Here is a 13,700-nt window from a genome sequence, read left to right on the forward strand (position 1 = left end):
GCTTTGTTCGTGAAAAAGGAAAATAGTCATATTTAGCCCGCTTGTTTGTTCTCCACCTAATTTGACAAGCATTCTGTTCACGTCACAATTACGATGCCTGTGGCTTGACTCAGGATTCTATTTAAATCAGGATTATATTTGACATACATTTTACAACAGATCTTTTCTAACAGTATGTATGTACCCAAAATATCATTGCTGATTCCTACTGCATCCGAGGAATTGGCACAGAGACCTCATGAAACATGGCTCTGTTTATTGCAACCATAATCTGCATACTGTACTGCCTAAAAAAAAAATAAAAAAAACAAAAACATTAAAAGTCACTTGTCATCTCACTGGCAAAATAATGACAAAGATGGAATGTCTTCATTAACACTATCCGCTATGATTTAAATTTAATGTGACACTTTGCACGGAAACACGCAGTGCCTCCCCTCAAATTAATGATGAGCCATTCGTGTGCGTTATGATGACAATAATTTGATTCAACTTAAGCACCTTCGTTAATCTGTGGTTAATATGAAGGTTTCAGAAACAGGGTGTGCTCTAATATTTCCCTCAAACTGATTTAAAGATAGACATAATTATCCATCCACTTTTTATAGCGCTAGTCCTTATTACCGTTGTGGTGAGGTGTTGCATATTTCGGCAGATGTGATATCAATGTGAACACTATGAGGGGCCGTATAAGACATTTTTCATTCTGGCCCTCTCACAAACATACATTCTCCTTTCACATTCCTATATATTCACTCTCACACACATACATTCTCCTCTCGCATGCATACATTCTCCTTTCACATCCATACATTTTTACTGTCACATTCATACATTTTCACTCTCACATTCATACATTTTCACTCTCACATTCATACATTTTTACTTTCACATTTATACATTTTTACTTTCACATTTATACATTTTTACTTTCACATTCATACATTTTTACTTTCACATTTATACATTTTTACTTTCACGTTCATACATTTTCTCTGTCACGTTCATACATTTTCACTCTTATATTCATACATTTTTACTTTCACGTATACATTTTCACTCTCACATTCATACATTTTTACTTTCACATTTATACATTTTTACTTTCACGTTTATATATTTTCTCTCTCAGGTTCATACATTTTCACTCTTATATTCATACATGTTTACTCTCACATTCACACATTTTTAGTCTGTGAAATGTATGTTTGTATAAATAAAATATATGTGTATAAGAGTGAATATATATGTATGTGAGGAAAGTATGTATGAACGTGAGAGGAGAATGTATGTATGTATGAGTGAAAGTATAGTGAAAACGGAAGGAGTCTAGTTGAAACGGAAGCCAGCTCTGATTGGCTAGCTCTGACTGGTAAGCTCTGATTGGCTGAGAACCTGACGCGGGTTACTGTTCATAAAATAACAACTAAGGGTCAGCTTGGAAGAGGACGCACAATCACTTCGGCAAGCAGTTGGACTTTTGCAAAACATTTTGTCGACCCCAGAAACTGTAACTTCTTTGACTTCCTGTCTCGAGCGGCGGCAAAGGACACAATCAACTGCACCCGACAGTGCTAATTATGACGCAGTTGAAAGTGAAATGAGAGACATTTTTAGACCGAGCAACTCTCGAACCTCTTCAACTGTCCAAGCGAGAGCTAATATGACCCGCTCGTAAACTACTGCGGTCAAGCCACCCTCCACTCGTAAAGACGAAGTCAAGCTAGCCGCCCCTCATTTGGATCATTGTTTGCATTGTGTGCATTACGGTAATGCAACAAGAATGTATGTGTGTGAGAGGGCCAGAATGAAAAATGTCTTGTACGGCCCCTCATAGAACACCATGACTGCAGCAGCTACAATTTCGTCTCATCTTGCAAGAAGACTAAAAATACAACTTTAAGTTTGTTTATGCAACTTAGAAGTAAATCAACTTCAGAATGGTTTCAGAAGAACAAAATACACGTTCTGGAGTGGCCAAGTCAAAGTCAAGACTTGAACCCCATTGAGATGCTGTGGCTGTGGCTGACCTAAAGACAGCGATTCATGCCAGACATCCCAGGAATCTGAATGAACTGCAGCAGTTTTGTAGAGAATAATGGGCCAAGATTAGTCCTGTTCGATGTGCCAGACTGATCTGCAGCTACAGGAAGCCTCCGGTTGAAGTTATTGCTGCTAAAGGGGGGGCCACAAAATAATAAATGTGATGATTCACTGACTTATTTTCCACCCTTCTGTCATTGTTTGCATGCTATCCTTATTAAAATATGAAAACCTATAAATGTTTGTTTTGTTTTTTTTCTTTTTTTAAGCGGACACTGTTTTTTCATCTGTGTGATTTTCACAAAGATCAGATCATTGATCGAGAAAATGTTAGGTGTTAACCACAACACCAATTTCACCAATTGTTCAATGAAAGAAAATATTATTTCTTTGTCAAAGAGTAATGAGCTGTTATTCTTAATATAATAACACGGGTAAGTGAATCAAGGATGTATGAACAAACTTCGGAAAAAGGCCTTCATCCATGGCCTTTATTCCCAAAATGCTGCCAATTGAAGATGTTCAACATTTTTCCATAGTGTTGTCCTGCGACACTGGAGCTTAAAGAGGTCCCTTTAAAATGGCCAGGGAAAAAATCTGATCTTTTCCCATCTGAGCCCTCGCCATCTTTGTTGAGCCCACGAGATGTGCCATTACATGCTTCCGTATCCATAAGCCAAGGCCCTGTAAATGCCGTGATGTTGGCTTACAAACAATAAAAATTGTCCTGGCATGAGCCTCTTGGTGATATTTTGTGATTCCAGATGGAATTTTACAAACGGTTTGAATAGATTTTGTCATCATTCTTACAGTGGGGGCTTACAAATGCTAACAATAGCTAATAATTTCAACATGTCTGTCACCATCCTTTCACGTCAACATGATGGCATCTTTGAACGAATGATCCATTTGGATGTGAGCGCATCTCGCTATGCCAGGCAGCAGTGTCTACAACTCTACCCTTTACCACAAAATCTGAAGGAAAAAAAGAGTCAATTCCTGGGAAAATTAGCCACAATACATGCCAGAGCTCCACCACAATTATTTCCTGACGTCACTGAACGTTCTGTGAAGGACGGCTTATTGTAATGGCTTTTATTTTGCCTTATTTTGCTCTGCTTTTTGCTGCCAGGCTGGTATTGGAAGTGACTTTTTTTTTCACTTGCCTTTGCTGGGTTGAAAAAAAATAGAATGACAAATTAGGATATATCTTAACATGATGTAGGCCTATGTGTAACAGAAAAGGAAAAAATAGTTTGGGAGAAAACGGACTTTAATTGTTCAAAGAATTTGTATTTTGTCAATGCACCTCTCTTGAAAGGTCATAAAGTGTCATAAAGCAGAACACTTACAACTTTAAATCTGGAAACTGAATATGCATATATGATAACTTAACCCTGTAGAGGCCAGCGTTGTAGAATTACAACATTTTTATTTTTTGTAAAAAAGGGTTGAAATTTTTTTTTTTTTTTTTTTTTAACATTAGTATAGTCATTGGGTCCTACTGCTCAGTCTCACAATAGGTGTGGATAGGAAAATTGTATATAAGCCCTGCCCACAGTTCCAGGACTTTCAGAATCTGCAGAACTTTGGCTGTGCAACAACACTTTGCTTCCTTGGACTGGATTGATCAGATTTAAGTAAGTATAATGCCTTTAATATTTTTTTGTAATCATTACACTTACCAGACCATGTACATATGCAATTATTGTGAAGTATATTAATCAAATGTAAATTAGAGCATCTTGTATATATGGTGTAATTTTACAACTCTGACCGTTGGGTAGTCAAAATGGCCAAGGTGTAGGTTTACAAGTTACCTGGCTAAGTGTAGCCTAAATAGACATTTTGACAGGGACCTTCTATTTTTCACAATATATTTCAAAATTACACATCTTTTACACTTTCCAGATATACTGCACTGTATTATGTAGGCTTTATAGTTATTTTCAATTTCCAAACCAGTGCTATTTGGAACCCACTGTACAAGAAGCTGTATTACCGAAATATATTGCAATAGCATACCTCTTTCTACTGCTTATAATTGTAATGACCTACAATAGTTCAGTTTCTCATTCTGATTGCATATATGTGCCTATTATGTTGGCTCGATTCATCGCCTAAGCAGTTAGATCTGCGGGGATGTTGAAGGTTGCCTGTTGCTTTGTTCCAAGAAAAGGTGACAACGTTCGGAAATGCATTCCCATTGCAGACATTATCATCTTTGTAGAAATGCAACATGCCTTCCTTTTGGGATGATGGTTTCACATTCTTGAACATTCTCACCTGATAATCACAGCACAATAGGTTGGCCAACAGTATTGTTTGACTAGTGAGATGTGTTATGCGATGAGTTGTGTGTTATGTGTGTTATGTGAGATGATGTTACTTTGCCCCCCACCCCATGTACCAATGTTATTCCCATTTAGTTTTTGTCATTTCAGAATGTCTTCAGCAATGAGAAAGACCTTCTACACTATGCAGGAGGTCATCGATGCTGTCCAAAATGAAGAGAGTGATGTGGACATAGACTTTTGATAAAGTTCATGAAGAGTCAGATGACGAAACCCACGAAGAAGTGGACAAAGAAAACCATCCACCCACTGACTGCCCAGCCAATGAGGAAATTGGGCCCCAACCAGCCAAACATGCCATGCCCCTTGACAGATATCGCTGGCAGAAAAAAGTTATCAGCCCCGTTTTGGATATTTCTGGCCTACCTCTCAGAAAAGATGTTCATTCCCTCGACACACCATTGGAATGCTTCCGACAATTTGTGTCTGAAGACATGATTGAGTCACTCACAATAAACACAAATGAGTATAGCCTTCAAACACACGGAATACCTATAAACACAACAAAGAAGAAATAGAACGAATGATGGGCATGTATCTCAAAATGGGCTTGGTACAAATGGCTGGAGAGCGAATGTACTGGGAGACAGACACACGGCTTGCACCTGTAGCTGATGTGATGTTTCTAAATAAATATGCTATTTGTAAAAATATGACTCCTATTGAAATTATTATTAATATTATGTACTGTTCTGGGGCTATGTAACAAGCAATCAACCAGTGCAAATTAAGCCATAGTGTTTTTTTGTTTTTTACTGAGATATAAACATTTGTATCTTTCTGATTTGACAATGAGTACAACTAGGGTTAGAGTCTGGAAATCTTGCTACCCCATTTAGCCAGCGTTGTAAGATTACAACGTTCTCATGAAACTTTACACAAACATTTTTTTTTAAATTTTATGAACACTTCGTTTTCATCTTCAAAGGCCTCCTACAACACCATATAAGTGGTTGAATTTTTTTCCTTTTATGTTTTTCTATGTCTGGCCACTACAGGGTTAATTCAAAAGGCTCCAGCATCCCCGCAACTACAAATATATATATATTATATATATATATATATAAATAAATGACGCCACAACAATGACATTATACTTTTTTTAATACTGCACAGAAAAAATATTTTATGGTTTTTACAAAACTATATAATAGTCCAGCATTAACGACCATTCCCAAGTCTACTGTGGTAAGTGGCTGACCGGTCGCATATTAGTTGTGTGAACAAACATCCTCTTTTGCCCAAATATGTCCACTTTTCACATCATGTCTGAGGTGTCTGGCTGGGTTTTATAAATTCATGAACTTGTCCGGTTTTCATTATTTTTCACGAGACCAATTAGTGTGTGTTGAAATTGACTGACGCTTTGCACAGAATACTATGGTACTTTGCTGCCTGGTACACCAGACTCACCGCTGTTCCAGCTATAGAGTCTGGCGACCAATGAGCGGTTCAGATTTCCAGGGCGGAGCAAGCCACAGCAAACAGACAGCGGAGTGGACCAATCAGCGACGGGCAGACGTGACGTTGGTAATGCGAGAACCCTCGCGCGGCGCGAGCGGAGAACGGAGAAGTTTATTTAATATGGCCAGCGCGAGACAGCCTGTGTTCAATGACTTGTGTTTATGTTTTTTTTTTTATTTAAAAATGATTTTACCGTGAATTGGAACATATTCTCGGTTCTCCTGTTCCTGTGTTGTTGTGGAGACGACTTCCGACATGGAAGAGAGACGTTGCTCGTTAAGAATACGTCACGCAAAAAACCAAATCTGATTGGACGGATCATTTCGTACAGGCTTGAGAGGCCGTTAAGGAGGTGGGTCCCAGACTATTCTCACAGTGTTTGATAAATACAGGGACAACAGTCTGGCCAAGCCAAGTAAGTGCTTACCTATGATGTGTTCCCAGAGAGCCTGCCCAGTGGTTGGTTCTGCTTTGCTCAGTAACAGAGAAAACAGGCGTTGGAGCAGTGTTCCATCGTCCCCCAAAGTGTTAAACAACAACAACAAAAAATAATTCTTTAGTGAAATTAATATTGCTGTGAGGGTATGGTTATTATTTATTTGTACAATAAGAATTGAAAAGACAGCTATTATTTTGTTCAAGGATGATTCACTAATACGCAAGAGGCATTATTATTTTCAAATCATTATTTCATTCCATTTTTTTTACGTTATTATTGTTGTATTATTTTAGGAATGATAAAGCTTGTTGAGTAACTTATGAGAATGTGTATTTGTGTCTTTGGTTATATAGCTTTTATTTTGCTATAAAACAATTTTCTATCCAGACGAAGGAGACACACTTTAAATATATTAAAGTTATAAGCCGAGTGTCCTTTTTTTGGAAATCAAAATATGGTCACTCTCTGCTAATACAAACGACAACAACTGAATTAAACTCACCAATTACACGTTGAGTTGATATCCATATTAGATTTTGAGGTAAAATAGCACTTTCCTGCTGTGTGTCTATGTTTTTAAAAGTGTTACTACCCATACAAAGTTGGGATCCACTTCTGAAACAGAGTACCCATATGGCTGAGTGTCTGTATGAGTAATAAACACACTAGACCAAAAAAAGTGGTTTGCAAAGCATGCACAACTCGCGGCTAGGCAATGCAGCACAAGGCGTCAAGGCCAAATGGAAATGGGACTGCAGTCAAAAAGACTCCTTTTCTTGTTGCTGTTGCAGAGCAGTAGCAAAGAAATGTAAATGAACACACTTTGCCCTTGAGAAAAGAACGCTTACCAATCGAGGAAAATATCTTTGGAGGTGCAAAATATAACATTTTAATGATCCAATAAACATTCTGAATTCATTATTAACTTATAACTCCTATTGTGGGCGGACAGGGAAAAAAAATGTAATGTTTCTTTTCTTGCCTCTAAATGTAACGTGTAAATAGGTATCATTCCATAAAAATATTCAATTCATCATCCCACCACAATGTCCCACACAGGCATAAAGCCTTCATAGGACCTTTGAGTCAGATTGAAAATCAATTAAGTCATTTTTTAAAAATAGACTTAATCGAGTGCAAACAGCAGAGGTGCTGTTGATTCAGAAGCAACTCAGTTAGGCCTTTGTATAGACTGTCACGTTCTAGGGGCAAGAGTGGACCCAAACGCAGGGAAACAACAAAAGGAGGCAAGGCAGGACAGCAGGGAACTAATGTCAGTTGACAAAAAACAAAGTAAAAACAAAAGCAGTGGGGATCAAACAAAAGACCAGGAATTGTAAGTTGTTTGGGAATATCGACACGAGGGCTTCGATAGGATATCAACAACACCGGGATAGACCCTTAGAATGACATTGACCCAACAAGAAGAAAAGCACATGGGGAACTTAAACACAGACTTGAGGTAATGAGACAATGAGGCACAGGTGGGTGACACAAGAGGCAGCAGATTGGTCAACACACAAGGAGCAGGCCACAACAGATGGGTAATCAGATGACAAGACACACTAGGGCAGAAACCTAGTATAACTTAAGGCATGACATAAAAACTACTATGGCACAAGTTTGATCCTTCTCAGAAAAAAACTTACATCGAAACAGAAGTTATAAAACCATCAGACATTCTCCAGTTACAAATAGTGTTTGGTTTGGCATGGACGTTCTATCTGAGCCAAGTAAAAACGATATATGTCAAGTGTTGTGGTCTAGCCTCAAAAGTCTGTGAGCGGTTGGAGGGCGTCACGGACTTGGCTGCTGCCGGCTCTTTTCTGACAGAAGCCATCAGTGGCTTCACCTTGGATGTCAAGACAGGAGTCTGTTCCTAGAGAGCAACTACAGTCGGAGGCGGCAAACGTGTACATGCTGCCGAATAATGCATCAGTTAGAAAAAAAAATCTCCCTGAGGCGTTGGTATGAAGACTGTACTGCATGCTTGGACTGAAAAGTGATAGAGAAGAGATAAAGCCTTCAGACAGCAGCAAACGCAAACTGGACAGTTTGGCCGCACTCCTTAGCAAGAGGGAGGGTGAGAGGCTGTGGCGCTGTACGAGCATGAAGCAGAAAAACATAAATAATTTCTTAAAATTAAAAACCTGATCCTTTTCACTGATTGCAATCCTCTGAAAAATGTCACGATCGGCATGATTTTGGATCACGTGATCGGATCAGGACATTCCTTATCAGGTGCATACCCCCACCTACTGTACATACCAGAGTGTGCAGCACCCATCTGCTGCTCTCGCTGTTGGTTTTTATTGGTCATTATCTTATTCACCTGCCTAATCTTGCTTGTAATCGTGTTGCTGCCGCTATTGCTCAGTGATGCTATAGTTATACGGGTAGGGCTTATCAATTTCTCCGGAGCCGTGAAAACAAAACTATCAATTCACAATGAGAAAAACAACAATCAGCAAGCGCAACGTGTAACGCAGGTGACAATTTGAAAACTAGTGGAGTATAAAGTACAAATGTGTGCTGTAAAATGTAGTGAAGTTAGAGTAAAAAGTAAAACTTCCTATTTGTACTTAAGTCAAGTACGGATACACAAAAAAATGTACTTAAGTACCGTAAGTTTGTTACATTTCATCACTGGTCAATTAAACGGACTCATTGCCATTGATGAAAACGGTCAAAAACAGTGAATGAGTTGACTTATTCCCAGCTAATCCTCCTTGCTGCAAAGAATTTGACATATGTGGCAGTCAATCGCAGTGAATGAGTAAGCCAATGCGATAACTATATTTTTAGACCAGTAAAAATGTGGCAAAAAAATAATGAAACCAATTAATGAAAAATCTGTATTTTGTATTTAAGTGGTCCCTGCTGGTACATCCTCAAAAAATTCTGTTTACAAATATGACATGATACTCTGTTACAGTCATTAGTTTCTAAAGAGCAGTAGTCTCAGTCAGTGGATATATTTGCCTAGTGCTTTGATTCAATGCCATTCATGGCACTAGATATGGCGATCGATCGCTGCCAGCCCAGCCAGTCATAATGGATTGGACAGCCAATGAGTTAAATGAGTGTCCATAAAGGACTAAATAGGTTATTTTTAAGATGGAATCACACTCAATGCTTAATGATAATAAGGATTTATTTGTCATTTCTAAAGTTAAAGATAAAAAATCTGAAAAAAATTACAGAAAATAGGCACTAGAACAAAATACCATAGGGAGAGGTGCTGCCTATTCCTTTGAATAGGTGCTTTATAGATTTACCATAACAGTATCTCCCTCTGAAAATTGTCAATACTGTACACAAACATCAAATCGTAAAATTAACATCGTTACTTCCTAACGTACCATATCCACACACCAACTACAATTATCAATATCACATTGTATTGAATTGCTATCACCTACAGTAGTGTAAAGACACACTAACATCAAATAGATATTGTCCTGGGTCATTAGTCCCCACTGCACACTGTGTTATTGATCTCACAATATATAGTGTCTGTATAGCCCTCCGTACTGTAATGATACAACAACATCAAATATAAATGTTGCAATGTATCCAATTATTACACACTGTATGACATCCATATAACCAGGGGTACACATAATTGGTGCACAGGTAAGGATGCACAACAGAAATCAAATATCTGTAATTTTATGTCCATCAGCCTTTGCGTACTTGTAAATTAAGACACCATGGGGGTGGCGTGGCTCAGTGGTAGAGTAGTTGTCCCCCAACCCAGAGGCTGTGGATTCAAGTCTCTGCCCTGATGAACTCGTCTAAGTGTCCTTGAGCAAGACACTGAACCCCACATTGCTCCTGGTGCTGCGTCACCAGTAGGTGGATGGTGAGATAGTGTAAAGCGCATTGAGCGCCTTGAAAGGTGGAAAAGCGCTATATAAGTATAACACCCAACACCAAAAGAAAAACTAAAAAATCTGCATTTAAGCAGCTTCTTTAATGCTTCACCATCAAAAATGAAACACCTAACCCAGCCGGAACAAGGGCCGAACAAGAATTTGTTTTTTTTTTTTTGAAAAGTGGCTCCAAGACGTGCCAAGGCTTGAAGCTAATGATGAGCGCATTGAAATGAGGTGCCAGATATGCCACTCACACCCACAACGAGGCTGACCACTTCCATTCGGTAAAAATGGAGGATATATAAAAAAAAAATAATTAAAAAAAACATCAGACTTCTTACGTATTTTGATCAACAATAAAATTTTGCAGTTTCTTATTTTGAACAATGTATTTGGTTTACAGTAGCCTACTTGTTTTCAAATTGCAACGTGCCCAAGAATAGATTTTATTATGAAATGGTGTTTGGTGAAACGTCCTACCCATTGCCCAGTGTGCTTACGTACGCATGCGCTCATCAGTTAAAATCACTGAATACGTGTTATCTTCCTTTTTATTGAGCCTTTTTTTTTTTTTTTCTTTTCATTGCCTCAAAATACTTTGTTGTTTGTTGCTGTACAACTTGTTTATCTGTTGACCACATTAATCAAGTAGTGTATTTAAACCACCTTTATTTGATATTTACCGTAATTTCCCGAATATAACGCATACTTTTTTTCCTCAAAATCAACTTGTAAAATCATGGTGCGCATTATAAACGGGTACATGGATGGAGACAGAAATATATTATATATAAACCGAATTTTTTTTTTTTTTTTTTTATTGACACGGCCACGTTGTGTTGAAGAAACCTATGCGGCGATCCGTTGCCGACCATTACGGTACCTGACGTCACCATTTTGTTTCGGTAATACTTCACTCTGATCGGCCGAATGATTTCGTCTGTGTTAAATTCTGCTTTTTTCACTCTTCATAAAGCACAGAATTTAGTTTCTTGAACTCATTTGAGTCAACATTTATTGCAGCTCCGCAACTCGGACCATAACAAACGTAACAACACAGACTGTCCCTCGGGAAACTCAAACCCAAATAACAATAGTTCCTAATGTTACTGTAGTGTCTCTTTTATTTTGTCTTGGAAAAAAACTAGAATACTTCGAGTGCCGTTTTCAACGTTTTATTTCTTGCTTTCAATGAACTTAAATGCCGACAGTCCGGCTATAATGCGGCGCTCTTTTATCTAGCCTCAGCGGCCCTCTGACTCATAGACAATCAGAACATAGATATGACAATACAGCAGCATGGATCCACCAGTGCCACAACATAGAACAACATAACATAGAATACCAATATGTCACAGTGTCGACAGCGATGAGCTCTCTCGGATTTCCGATTTACGTTCTCACTTTCATTTTACCGTATCAATCCATGGAAGAAACATTTATTCATCATGATGAAACGAGCAAGTTAAACATCAGCCTTTAAAAGAAAAGTCACATCTGTTTTGTTTTCTCCTAGATTCTGGTAAATTGGAGAAGTTGTCAAATCATATTATTACCGTAAATATTGTCAGTTTATGGTAATGTTTTGAACTACCAATATGTTATGCTTGTGCTGTGTTTCACCAGTCAGTAAATTACATTTCTGTATCTGTACACGAGCTCTGTTTTCTTGTATGCTTCTATTTATTGGTGCTAAAATTAGGGTGCGCGTTATAAAGGGGTACAATAATTTTCCCTAGATTTTACAAGTAAATTTGGGGTGCGCGTTATACACGGGTGTGCCTTATATGCAGGAAATTACAGTAAGTATTTTCTTGAGGCACTTTTTAGAACGTTCTTCCTGTATGCATCTTAACAAAACAAGCTGAAAGTGCACGGTAGTATTTGTCAAATTCACCATTGGTAGACGTTTCACAGGTGTAGGATATTTTGGTAGAACAGCGGTATTAACAAGGAACATTTGTAACAAACAAAATTCCTAAGAACACAATTTTTTTGTGTAAAAACAATGTGAGCATTGAAGTGCTCAAAAGAAGTGAACCCTTTATACTGTAAGAGGAACAACTTTACAAAATTCAGTTGCAGTTATTTTGTTATCCTGAGGCGATGAGGGTTCTGGAAAAACTGTTTTTAATGTCTTGTTATGTACTTCCTTAATTTTAGTAAATGTCAGGCCGAGACTTGAATGGAACAACACTTCTTTATTCAGCGTGCCTCTCAGCATATGTGCCCCCGACCCATCACAGAGATTCCTTTTATACTGTATTACAACACCCACAGGAAGTGCACACTATGGCAACAGCAGGGTGACATAAATGTGTTACGTCTCCTCCCCCCTTACATAACATGTCCCAGAAATAAACACAAAAGAACCTCCTGCTTTTCCCTTCTTACTTATTACTTATAAATCCAATTTAGCAGGCGATCGCCTGTCACGTGCAGGATAACGACGTTCAACAGTCACTTCAGATTTTCCACTTTTGGAAACAGGTTCCGATACCGTTTCAGATTCCATTTCTGCATGGTTTGAAGTGGACACAATTACAGCAGAATTGTTTGGTTTTGACACATACCTTACCGGATGCTAGACATTTCGGGTAGAATTACACTGCTATAATCCCAATCACTAGACAGTTCTGGAGTAGTGCCTGGTGTTCCCAACAATTGATGCACATGGCGGCGCCAAACACCATCAGCTGTCTGAACTGTGTCGGACACAGGCCCAGTTTGAGCAATGATGGTGGAAGGGCACCACTTTTCCTTACTCTGATAACTCCAGGCCATAACAGAGTCACCAGCTGCAAAAGCTCGGTCCTTGGAATGCAAGTCTCTGTACTTGACTTGTTTCCGTTGATCCATTTGAACAATGTCTCTCTGGGTTGGTGGTTTTAGCAGGTCCATGCCAGTACGTAGCTCTAGAGAAAACATTAAGCTCGCTGGGGATACCTTGGTAGTTGCATGCATAGATGTTTGGGATTTGAGGAGAAACTCGTGTAGTCTCTGGTGGAGTGTACTTTGCCCTTGTGATGCTTTGAGAGCATGTTTGAGGGTCTGCACAAACCTCTCTGCCAAGCCGTTGGTTTCCGGGTGATAGTAAGCCGACTTGATGTGTTGAACCCCATTGGCTTGCAGGAATTTAACCATTTCTTTTGACACAAATTGGGGCTCATTATCTGACACGAGTTGCGCAGGGGGCTCCAAAACAGCTAAACATTCCTCCTAACTTCTCGATTGTCTTTTCCTATGTGGTTGATTTCATGATAGCTACCTCTGTCCACTTACTATGGGCATCGATAGCAACCCGCAACATTTGATTTTCGAAAGGGCCTGCAAAGTCAGTATGAATGTGGTTTCAAGAGTCCTGAGGGAAATCCCAAGGATGAACCGGGGCTGCAGGTGGATTGTTGCGAATCTTCTGGCAAGATGAACATTTTTTTTTAACATCTCTTCTATCTGTTTATCTAATCCTGGCCACCCAAAATAACGTCTCTGCATTTCTTTCATTTTAACAATATCAATGTG

At 38.7% G+C, this 13,700-nt stretch overlaps 1 protein-coding gene across 2 annotated transcripts in view; it reads right to left on the minus strand.

Annotated features, from left to right (window-relative positions):
• The window catches only part of lrfn1 (leucine rich repeat and fibronectin type III domain containing 1), a 294,461-nt gene that overhangs the window by 164,618 nt on the left and 116,143 nt on the right, over positions 1 to 13,700 (minus strand). The window lies entirely within an intron of this gene.

Source organism: Corythoichthys intestinalis, chromosome 6 (genome assembly GCF_030265065.1).
Source record: "Corythoichthys intestinalis isolate RoL2023-P3 chromosome 6, ASM3026506v1, whole genome shotgun sequence".
Classification (NCBI taxonomy): domain Eukaryota; kingdom Metazoa; phylum Chordata; class Actinopteri; order Syngnathiformes; family Syngnathidae; genus Corythoichthys; species Corythoichthys intestinalis.